Source organism: Camelus ferus, chromosome 29, assembly GCF_009834535.1.
Source record: "Camelus ferus isolate YT-003-E chromosome 29, BCGSAC_Cfer_1.0, whole genome shotgun sequence".
Taxonomy (NCBI): Eukaryota; Metazoa; Chordata; class Mammalia; order Artiodactyla; family Camelidae; genus Camelus; species Camelus ferus.
The window spans coordinates 2,600,137-2,620,114 of record NC_045724.1 but is presented as its reverse complement, the minus strand read 5'-3'; the positions used below and the strand labels follow the sequence as shown (position 1 = coordinate 2,620,114).

Below are 19,978 nucleotides of genomic sequence, written 5' to 3'. Positions count from 1 at the left end.
ATTCACAGATCCCTTTTTGTAAACTGCTTCTTCAAATCTTTTGCCCATCTTTATATTAGGTTATCTATTTTTGATTTGTTGGTCTTCTTTATATGCATCAAGGGCTGTGAACAATTTGAGGATTTGTCCTATTTGAGAGGTAAGAAGTTACCTTGTCACCATTTTGGGCTGGAAGAAGACACAAGAAACCTGGATCAGAGACAGAGGATCTTATTATTCATGGCACATCAAGCATCATGTTGTTAGTTTCCTTTTACCCCAAGTCCTATGAGGGTGAGGTGCATGGGTCTACGTAGATTTCTGCCCATTCTTTGTGATGTATTAAAGAGGAAGAACTCTGAGCTAGGGTACCAAAGTCTTCTATAATGGGCACTAAGCATGACTGCTCTTTGCTCTAGAGAGATCCTCTACCTGTATCTTTAAAGGTCGTTTGCTATACAGACACAGTGGACAGAAAGGCCAGAAAAAAATGTGTAGTTAGTACATTACTTGTAAGATGGATAGAGAAATGCAAGAAACCTATGAAGAATTATATTCCAACAACAGATTCTGCATACAATTCCTTTACATATATGTGTCACAAATATTTATTCCAAACAAACAACCGTCTTTTCACACTCTTAGTGATGCTTTTCTCTTAAATGAGCACATATTCTCAATTATAATGAAGTCCACTTTATGGCCAGTGCTTTTTAAATGTGTCTTGTATAACATTTTTTCCAGATATAGGCATGGAAATTTCCTATGTTGTTTTAGAAACAAGGTAGTTTTGCCTTTCACATTAAAGTGTGTGGTGTGAGGTTAGCTGGCCATGTTCCTCTTATTCTGTCCATGTGGATATCCAGTCAAACTAGAACCATATGAAGGCCACCCTTTGCCTACTATATTGCTGTATAATGACTGTCATTAAACAGTGGACTATGGATGTGTGGATTTATTTATTTATTCTATACTGTTTCATTAACAAAGTTCTCTTTTCTAGCCTTACACCAGTATATCATGTGGTTAATATGACAGCTTTACTCAAAGTCTTGCTGTCTGGTAGTGTAAGTCCTCCACTGGGGCTCTTCCTTCTGTAGGGCTGTTCTGAAACGTTTGTAGGGGAGGACAGCGCTCAAATGGTAGAGCGTGTGCTTATCATTCATGAGGTCCTGGGTTCAATCCTCTAAAAATAAATAAATAAACCTAATTACCCCCCTCAAAAATAACAACAATAACAACAACAACAACAAAAAAAACTAAAAAAATTAGTCGGAGAAAAATTAAAAGAAAAAACCTTTTGCATATCCATTTGCCTCAAACCATTTAAGGACTTACTCTAGTGTGGTTCTGTCTTATCTTGGATTTTCATCTGAAAATTTAGTTTGCATTTATTTTTGAAAGATATTTTTGCAGGAACAGAGTTTTAGGTCAGTTATTATTTTCTTTGCCTGTGTTAAAGATCCCATTGTCATCCTATTGTCTTTGACTCTCACGTTAATATTGAGAAGTCCGATGTCAGTGCTACTGTCTTCCTCTTAAGTAAATTGGACTGTCCCCTCTTTAGCCCATTCTTGCTGCTTTAAGATGTCCTCCTTAGATTCTAGTAGTTTCACTATGATGTGCCTTTGAGTAATTTTTTCTTTTTGTTTAATCTTATTGGTGGTGTGATTTTTAAAATTTGTTTTGGACACTTTTCTGCCATTTTCTCTCCAAATATTGGCTTTATTCTTTTTCTTTATTTTCTCCCTTTCTGGTGTTTGAATTTCCATATGGTATATGTTTTTCACTGTGTCCACTTTGCATATGTCTGCTATTTTCTCTCTTTTTAAATTCTTGGTTTATCTATGCTTCAGCCTGGATATTTTCATTGATCCATCTTTACATTAACACGTTATCTTTTCTGCAGTGCCCACTCTTCTACTAAATGTACCTGCTCAGTTATTAATTTTTTTTTCCAGTTCAAGTGTTTCCCTTTGATCTTTTGTAGTAGATTCAATTTAACTACTGAAATCTCCTCATCTTCTCATCTATTTATTGGACACATTCGTCAGTTGTTTTAAAGTCTATGAATGATGATTCCAATATCTGGATCATATGCATTTGGGGGGTGTGGGTGTGGGTGTGTTCAAGGTTTTCTCTGGTTCTAGCCTAGTAATTTTTTACTGAATGCCAGACATTGTTAATTAAAAAAAACAAATAAAAGATTCTAGATGATATATTTTTTTAATCCAGACAATATACATCCTATCTTCTGGTAGGTAGCTCAAACTGGGACAGGTCACCCAAATCTCGTCAGAGACTGAGTGGTGTCTGGTTTACATTCCTGTTAAGATCCTGCTCCTAAGGGGTCACTCTCTAGATGTCCCAGTTGGAAGATGTGGTGTTTACCACAGTCCACCATCATCCCCCAGGCCTTATAATTTTTGTATTGTCTCTGCCATAATTCAACTAAAAGTTATTCTCTATACTTCAGTAGCTTTTGTTTTGGCTCCTAAGTGTTCATCTTGTTCAGTTTATAAATTTGGCAAGAGTCTGAAGGGCACAACAAAAGACTGTGGTTTACTTCTTGATGTTTCCCTGATCTCAGGCATCTTAATCTTGGCCCTACAGTCTTGGCTTCCTTCATAGACGTGGCTTTTTTTTTTTTTTTTTTTGTCTAGTTATCTCTGTAAGATTTATAAAATTTCTTATGCTTCTCTTGAATCCTAAAAACAACTCTCTACCTGTAGTTTCAGAATTTTCAAAATGCCTCAGTATTACCTAATATCTAGGCTCTTCTTTTTTGGTTTTGGTTCTTTTGTTTGTTTGATCTTCATATCTTAAGTCCTGGATCTCCTGACAGCAATGTGGTATCTTTAAACATGTTATTTCATCTTTTTTTTTTTTTTTAATCTCAATGAGAATATTAGTCTGCCATAAGATTTACCATTTACCAAGGCATTTATGTTTATGACCAGTCTTTGGACTCTGTCAGTGAGAACAAAGACACTTTAAAATACATCCAATAATTTAAATTTTAGGCATCCTTTTTTGACTTAATTTTTTTCCTTAAATTATCCGTATGCTATTTTTGACACCAAATGATATGTTCTTCACTTATAGCTGATTGTTCAGATTCTGACACTTTGTACATATCATTTGAATTATCTTTTTCTAGATAAATTCTTATAAATTCTCATAATAAGCAAATCTTCCAATTTTATGCCCAGTCATATCTCTGAGTCCTTTCATAGCCCTTCAGACTTACCTCAGCATTGCTCTTCTTGATGGGGTTAAGGGTCCTTAAAAAGTCAAGTGCTTCTCAATGCATTTTCTTCTTCAAATAACTTATGAAATCAGGGGTGATAGGACTTATTCTAGGGCATCACATTATTAAAATTTCCTTTGTCAGATGTGTAGCTATTTCTATATACTCTCCATATTTTCTGTAGGTCATTCTAATTAAACACAGAGTAGTTCACACACATGTATTACACAAGCTTTGGTTTAAGACTCTAAATAAAAACTTTTTGGGGGAAAAAGATGCATCTTTGTATATTTAGGCATTTTTTTTTTTGTCCACATACTTATTTACTTTCCTTCCCCTACATATGAGAATAGCAGGGAATATGGCCAATTTTCTACCCTCTTCCTTATTTTTTGATTTATGCAGAAGAATCAAAGTCATCAGCATTGCATTGTTTTATATACTCATCAATTAATGACTGAAGTTAGGTTAAGATGATTAGGAAACTAGCCATATTTCAGTTAGTAATTTGTATTTATTTCCATATAAGTGAATCATATAACTGTGATTTTCACTTAACATAGTGTTTTAAGGCTTCATCTGTGTTATAGCATGTATCAATACTTCATTCCTTTTTATTTCTGAATATTCAGCTGTATGAATATACTATATTTTGTTTTTATCCATTCATCAATTGGTGGACATATGAGTCATTTCCACCTTTTGGCCACTATGAATAAGGTTCATATAAACATTCCTCTACAAGGTTTTGTGTGGATGTAAGTTTTCATTTCTCTTGATATATACATAGGAGCAAAACTATTGGGTCAACTGGTAACTCTTATGTTTTAACTTCTGAGGAATTACCAAACTATCAGTTTTTAAGAAGCTTGGCTGGGGAGTTGTGACTTGGTGTCTCCTATGAGGTTGCAATTTGATATAGGCTGGGTCCACGTTCTTTTGGAAACAACTGGGACTGGAGGGCCCACTTCGGCAGTGGCACACCCACATAACTTCAACTGGGTGTTGGTTACTGGTGGGAGTCCATCTGCTCCTGAGTCTCTCCATGTGACCTGGGTTTCTGTAAAGCATGGTGACTGGGACCTAACAGCAAATATCTTTAGAAAGAATGAGAGAAGAAAGAGAAAGAATAAGATACCTCAGTAGCTCCAAGCAAAAGCTATATATCCTTTCCATGACCTAGTCTCAGAAGTCACATAAGCAACACTTTCACCACATTCTGTGCATCAGAACTGATTCACTAAAGGGCCCATCTCCACTGGGAGAGAAATTAGATGTGATGTTTCAAAAGGACAAGTGGCACATGAGCTACAGTCAAAATGTAATTTTTTCAATTACGGAAACTTGAAAGATAAAAATTAATCTGGTTTCTATTGTCGCTATGAATTCAATTCTATGGAATTAATTTTTGTAAGATCCTGAGTATATAACTAAGTTCTTTATAATATTTTTATATATTTTTCAAAAGTCTTAATAACCTCATTGTGTAAATCTCATAACATTTTGATTAGAAAGCACTGCTGCCTACAAGAACTCAGAAAACCAATTATTTAACATCAAATTTAAAAAAATAGATAAAATACTGCCTGCTCAACCACATTCCATGTTTGAAGAAATCAGGAGATATATTTTGTATATTATAATACAGGAAATTTTTAAATAATAAAATCACAAAAGAATGTACCATTTGAAAAATCATTAAAGTTAAAATATCATTGAGATCAAATATTAACACTAGCCTTTCCCAACATATCAATATAATATTTGGATGAAACAGAAAAACTGTAATACAACATTGGGGAAATAACTTATGACTGTCAATCTGGTACCCAATAAAGGAAAAATACTCCCCATAGGCAAGCCAAATGCAGGGAGCCTCCAAATTCTTACGCATGAAAGAAGGTAGCATTGCTCTCTCCCACTTTCTGAAAATGAAGAAGTGGGAGAAAATCAGGTAAACAGCCAATATCCTTCCTATTTAACGGCCTTTTACAAATTAATGAAAACAACTTAGTAGCATGGTCCAGATGGAACCAAGATAAGACACAGCTAATGAACATTCACAAAACACATACAGATAAATAAATATAAAAAATATGCACTATTCAGTATCAATAAAATTTCTAAATGGGTGAAATTAAACTTTTATCTATTCAAATTGGTCAAGGTGAGAAATTAGGTATTACTAGAGTTAAACTCAGGTGGATAGCTTTGGGTGGTTGAAATTGCGTGCTGTGCAACCATCCCATATGGGTAAGATACACACACACACACACACACACACACACACACAATACAGCTGCAGTCAGAATTAAATGAAAATTCATCTATGGCACCTAAAAGTGCTTAACAGAAAGTACACACTATTGTTATTGTTTTATTATTATTATCATTAATCTTTACCATTATATCATATTTATTGTTATGCTAATGGCCAGTGGATGGTACACTTTTATATACTGCTGGTAGGAATGTAAAGTCGTTCTTCATTTTTGAAAAAAATAACTTAATAACATATCAAGCTCTCTTAAAAAGTTTATGTTCCTTAGCTAAATAATTATGTGACTCTACTCTTCAGAAATAACTTGAATGTCAACCAAAATATATATACAAATTTGCTCAATACAATATAACTAATAGCTAAAACTGGAAATAAACTAAATTTTGGCCATAGTATAGTAATAAATTATATTCAATCATACGGCAAAATATGAATCACTGAACTGTATTTCAGCTATTTTAGTGAATTAGAAAAATTATGGATAAATAATGTGCAGTGAAATGGTAAATATTTTTAAATTATATACAACATAATAACAATTATAGATATATAAAACTGTCTATATCTGAGTATAAACTCCTGGTGTCCTGAATAGAGATGGACAGACATTCAAGTTGAGGGAAGGGTGTGATGACAACAATCTCTTTCCTCCTGTCATTGCAAACCCTCCATCTTGAACTGAAGAGATAATGTTCAGAAAAGAATACACTCAGGGTCATATGGTGAGTGGGTTAGTCTGACTGAAATCATATGAGCTGGTAATAAACCCAGGTAAAGGGAAATAGTACCCAGTGCTTCCTCAATGATTCTCTTATTTCCTCCTGGCGACTTGGGCCAGCTGACCTTGGGCTAAAGCATGAAGGGTTCTCCTTGAAGTCCTTACGTGACTAAAATGATTGTTCTAAATATACTGAGATTTTAAAAAAGTTATGGTCTATTCTGTCTGCAAATCTATTTTGCAAGATACTTCACCTCTGGTTTGGTTTCATTTGTTACATAAGAATTCATTATGGTTTTAAGATAGTACAGGAAATGTGTGTATTTGTGGACCAGAAAGTTACAAATGAAAGAGGTAACGGTTAGGATAAAGAAGGCTGCCTAGACTGATGCACGGTCCTGAGGGCTGATAGAACCTTATGACGGAAGGAGTAGCGGGCATAAAATGCATCCATTTTTGCCAAAGGCAGTAATTCACAAGGAAACAATGAACTGAAGTCAAAGAAGCGGGAGAAAGGAGAGCTGTGAATATAATTTCATAAACTGATTTCAATTTAAGATTCACAGTTGTCTGCTAAGGCCAGGGAATTACATTGAAAGTCTGAGGTAAATTTAAAGGTTTAAATTACAGCTAATTTAATTTTCTGGATCACATTGCTGAGAAGTAAACTGCAAAACAGAAATGAACACTTCCCCAGCATGTTTCTATTAAGTAAAAAAACCTAAATACCACTCATCTAGCTAAATTTTTTTTGATAAAGTCACTCCCTCAAAAAGAGCTCTAAAAGAAAAGCTTAATTAGGTTAAAAACTTTTAATTAAACTAGGTTTTTTTTTTTTTGCCACTGGTTTAGTATGGAATCAGAAAAATGTGTTAGATATACCATAACAATATGTATTTTCTTGCTAGTATGTCCTCCTTTGGCACTGTTCTAGAATGAGTAAATCTGCTAGAACTAAATGAATGCCAGTTTTCTTGATCTTATTTTCTATCCGATATGCATAATTTAATAATAAAATTAAAAGATCACGTGGCTATAAAAAAAGCATATCTTGGCAAATGAAAAGAAAGTTCTAACAAAGTGCCAATTTTGCTCTAAGGAAACCTGATTTACTCTACACACAGTCATAAAAGTACACACATACGCACATTTGGAAAACTTACACTATGAAACAGAAAAAAAATGGGAAAATTTGGTTTAAAAAATTAAGATAAAAAATCAAAGAAATGAGAATTAAGATTGGATAATCTGTATATATTACAGGTTAATATAATATAGAATAATCTTAGAGTGAAATTCCATTTCATATATGTAAAGTAAATTTAAGTAAATAGGACATAAGTTGTTACTCTGAGAAGCCTTGTATACTACTTGAGACAATTTTTCCAATTCTAAAATTGAAACCTTGGTGTGTAATCAGAAACAAGTATTTAATGCATGAGCAAATGTAGAATTAAATATATCCAAGACACAGTTCGAGACTGTGATCAGAATTTTAAAAAAAACACTGTAAGTAATGAGTTTAATAAATTTAAACTAGAATTGCCAAGACAAATATTCAAAGGTTTCTACTTTTTGGGTAGGTAGGATGGAGTCACCAGAATTTTCACATCTGAAAAAGTGAAATCTAATAGTTAAAATTAAATTCTTACATACTCTTATATGTTTTATTTTGTGCAGTAATCTCTTTTTAACGAAATCCACTATTGCTTGTAGGTTGTTCTCAGACTCTATTCCATTTTCAGTACTCTGTCATTCTCTAGTACATATTTTAAATAACATGGTGGTATAGGAGATAATATTGACCAGGGGCCACAGAACAATTTCAACAGAGAAATCAACTCTTCCTAGTTTCCTCCTTCTGAGATAGTTTATATGCTGCATACCGAGTAAAAATCCTAAATTACAGGTGTGTTCATTTTATTTCCTTATTAAACTAGTTTGGTGGATTTCAATGGGCCACCAGAGAAACAGACGTCATCAACCTGTCACTAAATGATTTCAACAAATTGGATAAAACCAAGCTTCACAGTTTTAGCTGTTGCTACTGGTCACGTTTAATTATGCCATCCTCTAGACCAGCGGTGGTCTCACCTGAGTTTGTGATCCACACCTCCCCACCTCACCCAGTGGACTGTTGGCAAAGACTGGAGAGAGTTTTGGTTGGAAGACACTTTTGATTATTTCTAATTGAGGTTACTGCTGGCATCTATAGATAGAGGCCAGGGATGGTGTCATTAATGGAAATTCCTCAACACCCAACAAAATGATCTGTCCCAAAATGTCAACAGTGCTGAAGTTGAGAAATCCTGTTCTAGACAAAGATGTTCTAATTATTTTACACTCTATGATTTTTTTCCATATAGTTCCTTTGCTTGATATTTCTTTCTTCCCATCTCTCTCTGTCAAAATTATACTTTTTCTTTAATTCTCAATTCAAATGCTTTCTTTCACGTGAAAAGTTTGTTTCAATGTGATTGGGAAATTCAATTAAGATAAAACAACATTTTGGGTTCTGTACTCTTAGCAAGACCCTTTTAAATAATGTAATATTTCATATAGGTCAAACAACCTACTTAACATATATGTAAATTGTGAAGCATAGCATAAGCATAATGTGAACCTGGACACCTATCCTCCCAACTTGAAAATGAAGTGTTGCCAACTCCTTTACATGGACTTACATGTTTTGTCCATATTTCATTCCTCTGCTTCCCTCAGAGCTAATTCTATTCTTAAAATTGTAATACCTTTCCCTTGTTTGAAAAGCTCATTTATATGCCTGTACTTTATTATTTTGGGATTTTTTTTTAATCTTAGAACAAATGATATCATATTGTATCTAGACTTTTGCAGTTTGCCCTGTTCACTTATTATTGTGTTAAGAATCATCAATATTGTTGCTAATAGTGGTGGTTGCTAATAGTGGTGGTAACAATTCCCTGCCACTTCATAGTCCATTTTGTAAGCAAATAAATAATATCATATATTCATTCTGATACACAGACTTTTAGTTCTTCTTTTTTGCTGTTATAAAAGATGCTGGTATGAAGCCATTCTTGTGCATGTTAACTGGTAAACAAGGGCAAGTCTTTGTTTAGACTGTCACTAAATCTAGATATAAAATTGTTGTATCAGAGTACATGTAAATGTTCACTTTAACTAGATTTTGGCCAAACCCTTTGCCAGTGGCTTGAACAGTTTATACTCATGTCCAACATGTATAAGTGTTCTTTCTGATGTATATCCTTACTGACACTTGCTGCAACACTTTGGGTATATAAATTGTACCTAGCAGAATTTTGTTTTTATTTGCTTTAAAAACTTTGATTTTTAACTGGAAGTTTAGTCTATTTACACTCATTGCAGTTACTGATACGTTTAGAATTTTAAAGTAATTATATTAATATTTTAAAATTTATTCTTTTTATGCCATTAGTGTTCCTTCCTTATTTTTTTAAAAATGTAGGTTTTTCTTTTGCAACTTTAAAATTTATTTTTGTTTTCTTCTACTGTTTTTCCTTCTATTTTAGAAATTATACTCTGCTTAGTTTTTTGTATTAATTACCCTTGAAAATTTACCTTGTCTGTTTACCAGGATATAAGATTAATTCCTTAAACTTATTCTTAAAATATATAAGAATCTTAGAGTATTTTAATATTGACTCTCTCCCTGGTTTTCATGCTATTATTATTTAATAAGGTTCTTTTGTCTCTTTTAAGTTGTACAGAGTATATAATAGTATAATTTCATACTTGGCATTATTCATTTCTTTGATCAAAATTATTTCTTTTATCTAAGATTCTTTTACAATTAATTTCTTTTAAGTCTTAGGAAGTCTTTTAGAATTATTAAATAAATGGACAACTTTCTCATTTTTTATCCTTTTTAAATTTGCTATGTTATCCTAACTTTTGAAACACAGTGTTATTGGATAATTCTAGCCTGATGGTTATTTTTTTCTTAGCATTTCAAAATATTCCACTGTCTGCTGGATTTCCTTATTGACTGGGGAGTTTCCTGTCTAGTTGCAGGGTTGTAGATGAAGTGTCTTTTCCATCCATCTCTATGTCTGCTTTGAAAGTCTCTTCTTTGTCTTTGGTGCCCTGCAGTTACTCTAAAGTGTGTCTGTGTGTGTGCAATTATGCTGCTTTGAATAAATCGTGATTCTTCTATGGGTGGAGTTATTCTTTTATTTCTAGGTAATTATCAGTTAGTATGCCTTCAGGCATTGCTTCTTTTCCTTTCTTTTTTTTTCCACTTCTCTCTTTCTGGTACTCTGACTGTATTTATATTAGATCTTTAGTTCTATTTTCCTTATCTCAATCTTTCTTTCATATGTTTCATCCATTTTGCTCTCCACACTGTAATTTGTGGATTTATTTAGATCTTTTTATTCACTAGTTCTTTAGCTAATTTCAGCCTGCTGTTTAATCTACCCATTATTATTATATTTTATTCTTACTATTACCCTTTTAGGTTTTATTTTTCAGCTCTTCTTGGTCTTTTGTAATAGTATCTTGTTGCTTGTTTCTTTCCATAATTCCATCTTCCCTTTTCAGAGATATCATCATCTTGAAATTATATATTTCTTAAATTTATAATTTCAATAACTTAAATTCCTGAAGAACAGTCTCTTTTTTTTAGAGCTGATTCTTATTCATGATGCTTGGTTTTCTTTTCTGTTTAGTGATCTTTAATTGTAAACTTACATTTACATTATACCCATCTGTGAAAAAAATCTGACAGCCTAAATCCAGTATGCTTGTCTCTAGAGAGAATATGGATTTGCTTATACTGGGAGCCAAGTGTGTGAGTAGGCTGGGTGGTACAATGAATCTGAGATCACGTCGTCTAAATCCAAGTGCTGGCATTTTAATACAGGATTTCCAGATTCAACTTCCTCACTGTGCCTCTGAACTAAGGTAAGGCTTCATCTCTGCTTTTCACATGTGTGGATTATGCAAAACTCTAGTTTCAGTTCACTGTTTTCTTGATATTTTGGAGATATTACTCCCTAAATGTGATGCCATATAGTCAAAAAAGGCATGCTTCATTGATTATCTAGTTATTCAGTAGTAAGAAGAATCTTTAAAACATTTAGTCCTCCAGAAGTAGGAATTTCAAGAGTGTCCTTTTAAAATCTCTATTATGGTACTTCTCATAATCAATATTACAAATAATTGTATTGTATCTCTATCCTAGATTGCAAGAAAAAAATCTTTTAAAACAGTATGCAATATTAATATTTTTATTGGAATTTTATATAATGTTTAGTCTTTCCCTGCAGTTCCTACCATATAATGCAGATTTCCACCATATTACTAACACCAGAATTGTCAATGAAATGTTTATTGAAGGGAAAGTGTATGAAAAGTCAGTAATATCAGACCTCTATGTTAACATCATATTTTATATCAAAGCTGTATATTTACATCACAATTTGCTTCTGTCTTTATATTATTGCCAAATCACAAGGAACTATCCCTCAGGTCAGATAGGATTTCTAAAACAAGTATCATTTATAGACACATATTTTAAAATCACAGATATAGTTTAATAATAAAAAGTAAGTCATTAGTATATAAAATAGTATTATGAATCATTTCTTCCATTTTTTTAGCACTTTGCATACCAGAGGCTAAAACAAACAAACAAACAAGCAAAACAATGATTCGCTTTGTTTTTCAGTCCTCTGAGAAGAATTTTTTTTTTTCTGCTTATTGGTGAAAGGGATTTTTTTCTTTACTTGTAGGATGTATTTACATATGGATCCAATTGAGTTAATTTTGCGATGAACACAATGACTCCTTCTGAATTGCACACTGCTGTCGTAATTTAGCATAAGACATTTTTGCTACTATGTATTTGCTTATTTCTTTTGCTTTAATTTTTCCACTCTTCTTTCCTTTGGGAGAATCTATACTTCTTACACTGAAGCTATCTACTAGGTATTCTAATATCTAGCCTCGAATTTCACATCATTTCCTCCTACCATGTTTTTCTGAAAATGCTTACCAAGATTTTCTTGCACATGACAGACTCAGTTGTTACAGCAGTAACGGGTTTCCTGTTTCCTTTACGGGTATTTTGAGTTGTTTCCAATATTGCTTTTCTGGTTCACTTGATAAAATATTTTCAGCAATAGGCTTTTCTCCTGAATCTTCAAGTAGATTCTTTAGCATCCTTTTCATTGTATCATTTTGCTGTTCCTAACTAGCTAACCTGGAGCAAGTTACCAGACTTTCTGTGCCTCAATTTCCTTGCAAAATTACACTGTCTACTTTATAAGTTTGTTGTGAGGAACAAATGAGTTAAAAATGTAAGATGAATTTAAGAGAGTGTCAAATAAATTTTGTTCCTATTATTTAATGAGACTGATGCTAAGCCACAGAATGAGTTTTTAAACTAATTCTTTATTTCCCTACTTTTCTTTTCAGATACTAGTCAAATAACCACTTTAATTGAAACCTGGAGAGCAGGCTGATATTCCAGGATCTTAGGTCAATTTCCACTGCTCAGCACACATGTATCTAGTAGAGCCTTGCCTAACAGACGTGAAACGTCATCTCAGCCCACTGACTTGTTCTCTGATGCATCCAATCAGCGACAAGAGTACAACTTCCACCGTGGATTGTAACAAGGGCTGTTTCTGCTGCTGCCCTCATATGTTATCAACAGACTGAGGAAGAGGCAAGTTGTGGCAACATCTGATTTCAAATGAAGAAATGAGTTATAAATTAAAAGTGAGAATAATTAGTGGATAATTCTGTTGTGTTTAAACTGTCAGGCAATTACTAAATGGTAGTATTGTAATGGTATGGTTGTAATTTTGCAGGAAAATAATTGCACAAAACTCAGGTAGAGATTCATTAATAGTCTTGAAAATGTAGGCAATAAAAATATAAAATTATTAATTCCAAACAACTGGATTTTTAAAAAAAACACAAACACAGTAATTTTCTATATTGATAAACTAGTGGCTAAATTTGAAACTCCCATTTAATTTTGCTTTGTTATCTATCTAGATTTAAGGATAAGTAACCTATATGAAGATAAATTGAGGAGAGGAGTAACAGATACTAAATAATGGTCAACAGGTCATAATCTGTATTAAGACAAATTATGCTTAAGCCACTTACCCACAGATACAGAACAGGATATCTAATATCAAACGATCATTGTTCGATATTAGACAGTGGCAGACACTGACTCATCAAACCCAACAACTTTCTCCAGGCTTCCCTGTGATTAGGTGTGGCCGTAGGATTGAATTCTAGTTAGTGGAGCTTGGTCAGGAATGCTATTTACCACTTGCAGTCTGGCACATAACACCCTTCCATGAGCAAACCTACCTCGGTTCACTCAGCTGCTCTTTAGATGTTGATGCCTGAAGCAACACTGGAAATCCCGTATTTATGGTGGCCGAGCCTCCAGGATTCTGGGTCTCTGACCGAGTGACTGGACAGTCCCACTGTCCCAACACATGAGTAAGAAATAGTTTTCTATTCTGTTAAGCCATTGAAATTTCTGGCTTTATATTTCAATTTATTAAGAGCTCTATATTATATGCATTTTAATATTCATGATCCATCTATATAATTCAGTAAAACTGAGATAACAAAAGACCATCTTGCGTGTGACGACACCAATTCACCTGCTACTCTCTAGATGCACACAAAGATCTAAAAATAAATAACCAAGTAGAAGCTGCATATTAATCACAAGAAGCAATGTAATTGAGAGGGTTTGAAAACCTCAAGCATATCAAGCTTTAGGTCACCAGTCTAGTGAAATGAAATAAGCTTAATAAAATAAAGTTTACTCCAGGAAGTAAATCAGATTTTGAAAAACAATAAAAAAAAAAAAACACCTCTATCATAGTTTTGAAAGCCAAGTTCCTTTGAGAGAGAGCTCCCAAGTTTTAGTAAAACATGGTAAGGTAAGAACTATGGGTTAGAGTGCTAATATTTTTAGAATTTACAAGTTCAATAAGCACTCTGGTCATAAAGGGTGGGTTAAGGTACTTGGCTGTCCAATCATATCAGCTCCTTCCCATATCTTCAAAAAGCACAGGGCTGGTACATCTAGACAATATTCCCCCAGACTGTGGCACTTCTAGGCGTCTTGGTAATATCTGTTTGGCATCTAACCCTTCCTGTTCTCAAAGATCAAAAGTCCAAATCCTGTAGGCATCTGAGAAACATTATACAGCAGTTGTAGCTGCAGAATGAGCAGAAAAGGTTGGCAAGTGGCAGACAGCTGGCCTTAGCCTAGGTTCACCCCTTGGTAACCTGTATTCACACACCAATAACAAACTCTCTCCTAGAGAAGGTTAACTCTCCCTGGCCTACACAAATTGTGACCATTGACTCAAGCATCGTATCATGAAGATATTTAACTTATACTTGGTCTAGTCAAAGAATGAGTGGGCTTGGATGTAAAATTTCATATTTAATAATAATATTCATCAAGGATTCCAGAGAAACAGAACCAATAGGATATATATGGCTAAATAAGACTAGATTTATTATAGGAATTAACTCATGAGATTATGGCAGCCGAGAAGCCCCATGATCTACTGTCCACAAATTAGAAAACCAGGAAAATTGATGGTATCATTCAGTCTGAATTCACATGCTTAAGAACCAGGAGTTGTGATGTACAAAGGCAGGAAAAAATGTCCTTCTCAGCTCCAGAAGGGAGAGAATTCACCCTTCCTCTTTTGTCCTATTCTGGCCCCCAAGGGATTGGCTCATACCTGCTCACGTCGGTGAAGAAGGATCTTCTTTATTCAGCCTGTTGAATCAGATAATCTCTTCCAGAAGCACCCTCAGACACGTCCAGAACTAATATTTTACCAGCTATCTGGGCATCTCTTAACGCAATCAACTTGACACATAAAATTAACCTTTGCAATGATGCAACAGATTTAAGGATTTTGATGTCTCAGATGAAATTTTCATCATCCTTCATCTCTCCTTAGTTTTTAGATAGACTGCTACAACAGCACCTCCTGATCACCTTCTGACTTTAGGCAGTGACCTTTTTGACAATAAACAGAGCCAATGCAATGCATTCTTTTTGTTAGTAGAATTGCAGCTGCACGGTAAAATAAGATATACATCTAGTTATTTCTCTGTCATAGTTTTATATATCATTTTAATAGATAAGCATTTTGTTTGGAGATTATCAATTTGAAATCCTGACTGTGGTAGATTACTTGTCTGATTAGAAATAATCTTTGTGGTAGGTTTGTGTTTGCAATTGACAGTACCATTTAAATGTTATACGATAGCCAAGGAAACAATATGATAATGACGCTCAAAATGAATCTCAACATTTTGCTAGATTTAAATTTTCCAACTCACATTCAGGCAATGTACTCTTTTCAAAAACCATATCACAGTAGCATTTTCTATTTAGAATTAGTATGCACATGTTCTGCTTATCCACTCCATGAACAAAAACAAAATGTCTTGGAAAAGAAAGGCATTATTTTATTAGGGCTGTGTGTATGGGGTGTGTGTGTGTGTGTGTGTGTGTGTTTATTTATTTTAATGTAACTAGTGGGTAACCTGCTTAATGGACATTACCTTAAGTTTCAAAAGCTATCATGACTATAAGCAAATTGATAGGAAAGTGGATAACGATGAATTAAGGTTTACTGGCAGCCAAAGATACTGTTTATCTCATTTGAGGTAGACAGAATTCAAATTGCCTTCATTAGCTGAGCAATGTGCTGTGGAAAATGAGCTGGGTACTTATCAAGAGGTTCTTTCATTTGCATTTTTGCTAAATTGTCAAGCTTCTCTATTTTCTAGGTGCTTAAGAGCTATGAATAGGAGAGAAAGAAAAATTTTCAGGTAAGTAAGCTGGGGGCATTGGAGGACTAGAGTAAAGAAAAGAAAGTTTATTAATGAAAATGTCAGAATTGTGCATGTATATTTGTGATACAAAAAGACAATCTTACAGATAGCATCTGGGATGTACACATGGATTAATTCTCCACACATTCACCAGTACCACAACAAAGCTAGAGGCTTTTCTTTTGATAAATGATCAGTACTTCACATGACATTACCCGAGCTGCCCTGCTGTTGCTAGTTAAAAGTTTGAATTTCAATTAAGCAGTCAATCCTTATGGTGTTACATCTTGAACAGTCAGTCAACTTTTCCCTTTTCTCCTATAATTCTGAAACATTATTATTTTGCAGAATCATTTCCTTTCAGCTCACTCAAAAGAAAAAAATATTCCCATTGGACCAGTAAAGAAATATCTTCCTCCAAATGGAACACTACATATTATATAACTGTTTTGTTTAGGATTTTAATAGTATGTGTGTGTACAAAAATATTTTTATGTTTCTACAGTATAAGTTAAAAGGCAATCAAAGGCAATAAAATCAAATATATAATATAATATAATCTGAGTCACAAGTCCTTTGACTGGATTGTACACATTTACCTCCTATGTTTTATTTCACAATTCTTTCCAACATATATATCCCTTGAAAAAAGTCTTAAATTACACAAAACACACAAGCATTTGTAATATCAATCATACTCAAATCAGTGGAAAAATTCTTATTTCCTATGTCACTTCAAATGCCCCTATAGATTTTTTTAAAATTTCTTATTTTTAAAAGCATTGGTTGATGCCTAAAATAATCCAGCTATTGTATCCAGAGGATACATTCTAAAGGATTTGTGCAGCTTTCTTGATGATTTCAATATTTTGAGAGAAAATACAGGTCATTTAATAGGCACCGTCTCCTTCACATATAATTTTAAAACAATTTTAAATTCATGAGGTCACATGCCAAATTAACACAATTTCAAAGCTACAGATTTAAAGTATCTTAACAATTAGATTCATTATCAAAATAAAATATAATTTTCTCTGTTTAGAATTTTAGAAGAAAATCTTTCCCCTGGAATCAAATACAGATTTCCCTGTGTCAGCAAAATTCTACCATTATAAGTGCTATTTTTTTCTCAATTATTTACAATGAAAATTTTCTTCAATTATTCAAAACAATGTTAACAAGTGACTTAAAGAATTCTGGACTACTTCATTAGAATGCCTGTGTGATTTTGATAAAATAAACACATTTAATTTTAAATAAATTATGCATCAACCAGTATGGGTCAACTGTTATGTTGCAGGCATTTTATAATAAGATACTCAGGTATAGAGTAAGTTAAATATGTCTGAATAGAAACCAATTTACTTACAATGTTTCCAGCCCTGCAATATAAGATAAAGAATGAAATCAACTACGCAGTATGTTAGAGGTGTCTTGAGCTAATGAGCAATTAGCCAGGAATGCAGATCTGTTTGATTCCAAAGTATTTGGCTTTTAATTCCATGATAATGAAATCTCCCAACATATTTTGCCATAAGTCTCCAAACTAGTTCTTAAAATAAAATAATAATTTTATATTATAGTAAATACACTTATTAATGACAATTCAAAAGATCATTTTATTTAATACCAGAAATTTTATCTTATTTTGGAAAACATGAACAGTTATTTATTATATTTGCTTTCTTTGAAAATTAATGTTATTTTAAGTTTAACTCAACCTAATTCATTCTGTTCTTAATGTGATTGAACTCTGCATACTCTAAAATTGCAAGGCTATTACACTAATCCAGCTAATTAACTCTTCTAATGAACTAACAAAACTTAATTTGATGGCTGGGCTTAACTTATAAAGGACTCATTAAGAGTTTTATTAGCTGATTAGTTGTCATTAAACAATGCACGCTTACATATTCAACATTCTACTGTGGTGTGAAAGAAAAATATTTAAGTCTTGATTACAAGAACTATGAAGATGGCTACTTATACTTCTCAAATCCTATAATTTTGTGAATATTTTTAAACATAAAAGTAAAGTATGGATTTTTGCCTAGGAAGAAACACACGTTTCTTATATCAAGTAACTATTCTTTTAGTTGTTGAGATTTCGTCTTTACATTATTTTTGGATATCAGAATAATCATAAAGTTTAGAACATTGATATGTTAGATATGCAAGAAACTAAAGTTGATAAAAAATAAAGAATAATAAAAAATAACTTATGTAGTTATATCAGATTGGGAGACCAAGAAAATTATAAAGACAAAAGACAGGGGGCAAAATGTTACAGATTAGAAACAACATGGTACTAAAAAAAACAATGGATCAATGATGAAATCAAAGAAGACATTTAAAAACACCTAGAGACAAACAACAATGAAAACACAACCACATAATATCTATGTGATGCAGCAAAAGCAGTCCTAGGAGGGAATTTCATAGTGATACAGGCCTTCCTCAAAAAAGAACAATCTCAAATAAACGAACTAACTTACCACCTAAAATAATTAGAAAAAAAAGAGCAAACAAAACCAAAAGTCAACAGAAGGAAGAAAATAATAAAGATCAGGGAGGAAAAAAATAAAATAGAGATTTAAAAAAATAGAAACAATCAATCAAACCAAGAGCTAGTTTTTTGAAGGAGTAAACAAAATTGACAAACCTCTGGCCAGGCTCACCAAGAAGAAAAGACAGAGAAAACAAATAAATAAAATAAGAAAAGAAAATGGAGAAATTACAACCAATACCACAGAAATACAAAATATCATAAGAGAATACTATGAATAACTCTATGGAAACAAACTGGACAACCTAGAAGAAACAGATAACTTTCTAGAAACATACAGTCCACCAAGACTGAATCAAGAAGAAATACACCACTTGAACAGACCAATCACTAGAAATGAAATATAATTAGCAATAGAAAATGCCCCCACAAACAAAAGTCCAGGACCAGATGGCTTCACTGGGGAATTCTACCAAACATACAAAGAAGAACTCACACTAGTCCTTCTCAAACTCTTCCAAAAGACTGAAAAGGAGGGAGTACTCCCAAACTCCTTCTATGAAGCCACCATCACCCTGATACCAAAACCAGACAAAGACACAACCAAAAAAGAAAATTACAGGTCAAAATCACTGATGAACATAGATACAAAAATCCTCAACAAAATATTAGCAAACAGAATCCAAAAGCACATAGAAAAGATCATACACCATGATCAAGTTGGATTCATCCCAGGAACAGAAGGCTGGTTCAACATATGCAAAGCAATCAATGTGATACACCACATCAACAAAAGAAAGGACAAAAATCACATGATGATCTCAATAGATACAGAAAAAGCATTTGATAAAATTCAACACCCATTTATGATAAAAAAAAATCTCACCAAAGTGGGTATAGAGGGAATATATCTCAACAAAATAAAAGCTATTTATGACAGATCTACAGTCATCATAGTACTCAGTGGTGAAAAATTGAACAGCTTCCACTAAAATCTGGAACAAGACAAGGATGCCCACTCTCACCACTTCAATTCAACATAGTCTTGGAAGTCCTAGCCACAGCAATCAGGCAAGAAAAAGAAATAAAATGATCCAAATTGGAAGAGAAGAGGTAAAATTGTTACTATATGTGGATGACATGATACTATACATAGAAAACCCTAAAAGCTCCACACACACACACAAACTACTAGTGCTAATAAAAGAATTCTGCAAGGGAGCAGGATACAAGATTAACATACAAAAATCAGTTGCATTTCTTTATGATAACAATGAATTAGCAGGAAAAGAAAGTAAAGAAATTTTAAAACTGCATCCAAAACAATAAAATACTTAGGAATAACTCTGACCAAGGAGGTGAAAAACTTAAACA

General features: G+C 33.2%; 1 protein-coding gene and 1 long non-coding RNA gene across 2 annotated transcripts in view; one reads left to right on the top strand and one right to left on the bottom strand.

Moving 5' to 3' along the window:
• The window catches only part of MMP16 (matrix metallopeptidase 16), a 274,901-nt gene that overhangs the window by 97,475 nt on the left and 157,448 nt on the right, over nucleotides 1–19,978 (bottom strand). The gene's annotated exons all lie outside the window — the stretch shown is intronic.
• Nucleotides 7,780–18,801, top strand: LOC116660504. Its single transcript, XR_004316058.1, has 3 exons — nucleotides 7,780–8,167; nucleotides 11,205–11,209; nucleotides 18,789–18,801. It is a non-coding gene; the product is annotated as an uncharacterized LOC116660504 (long non-coding RNA).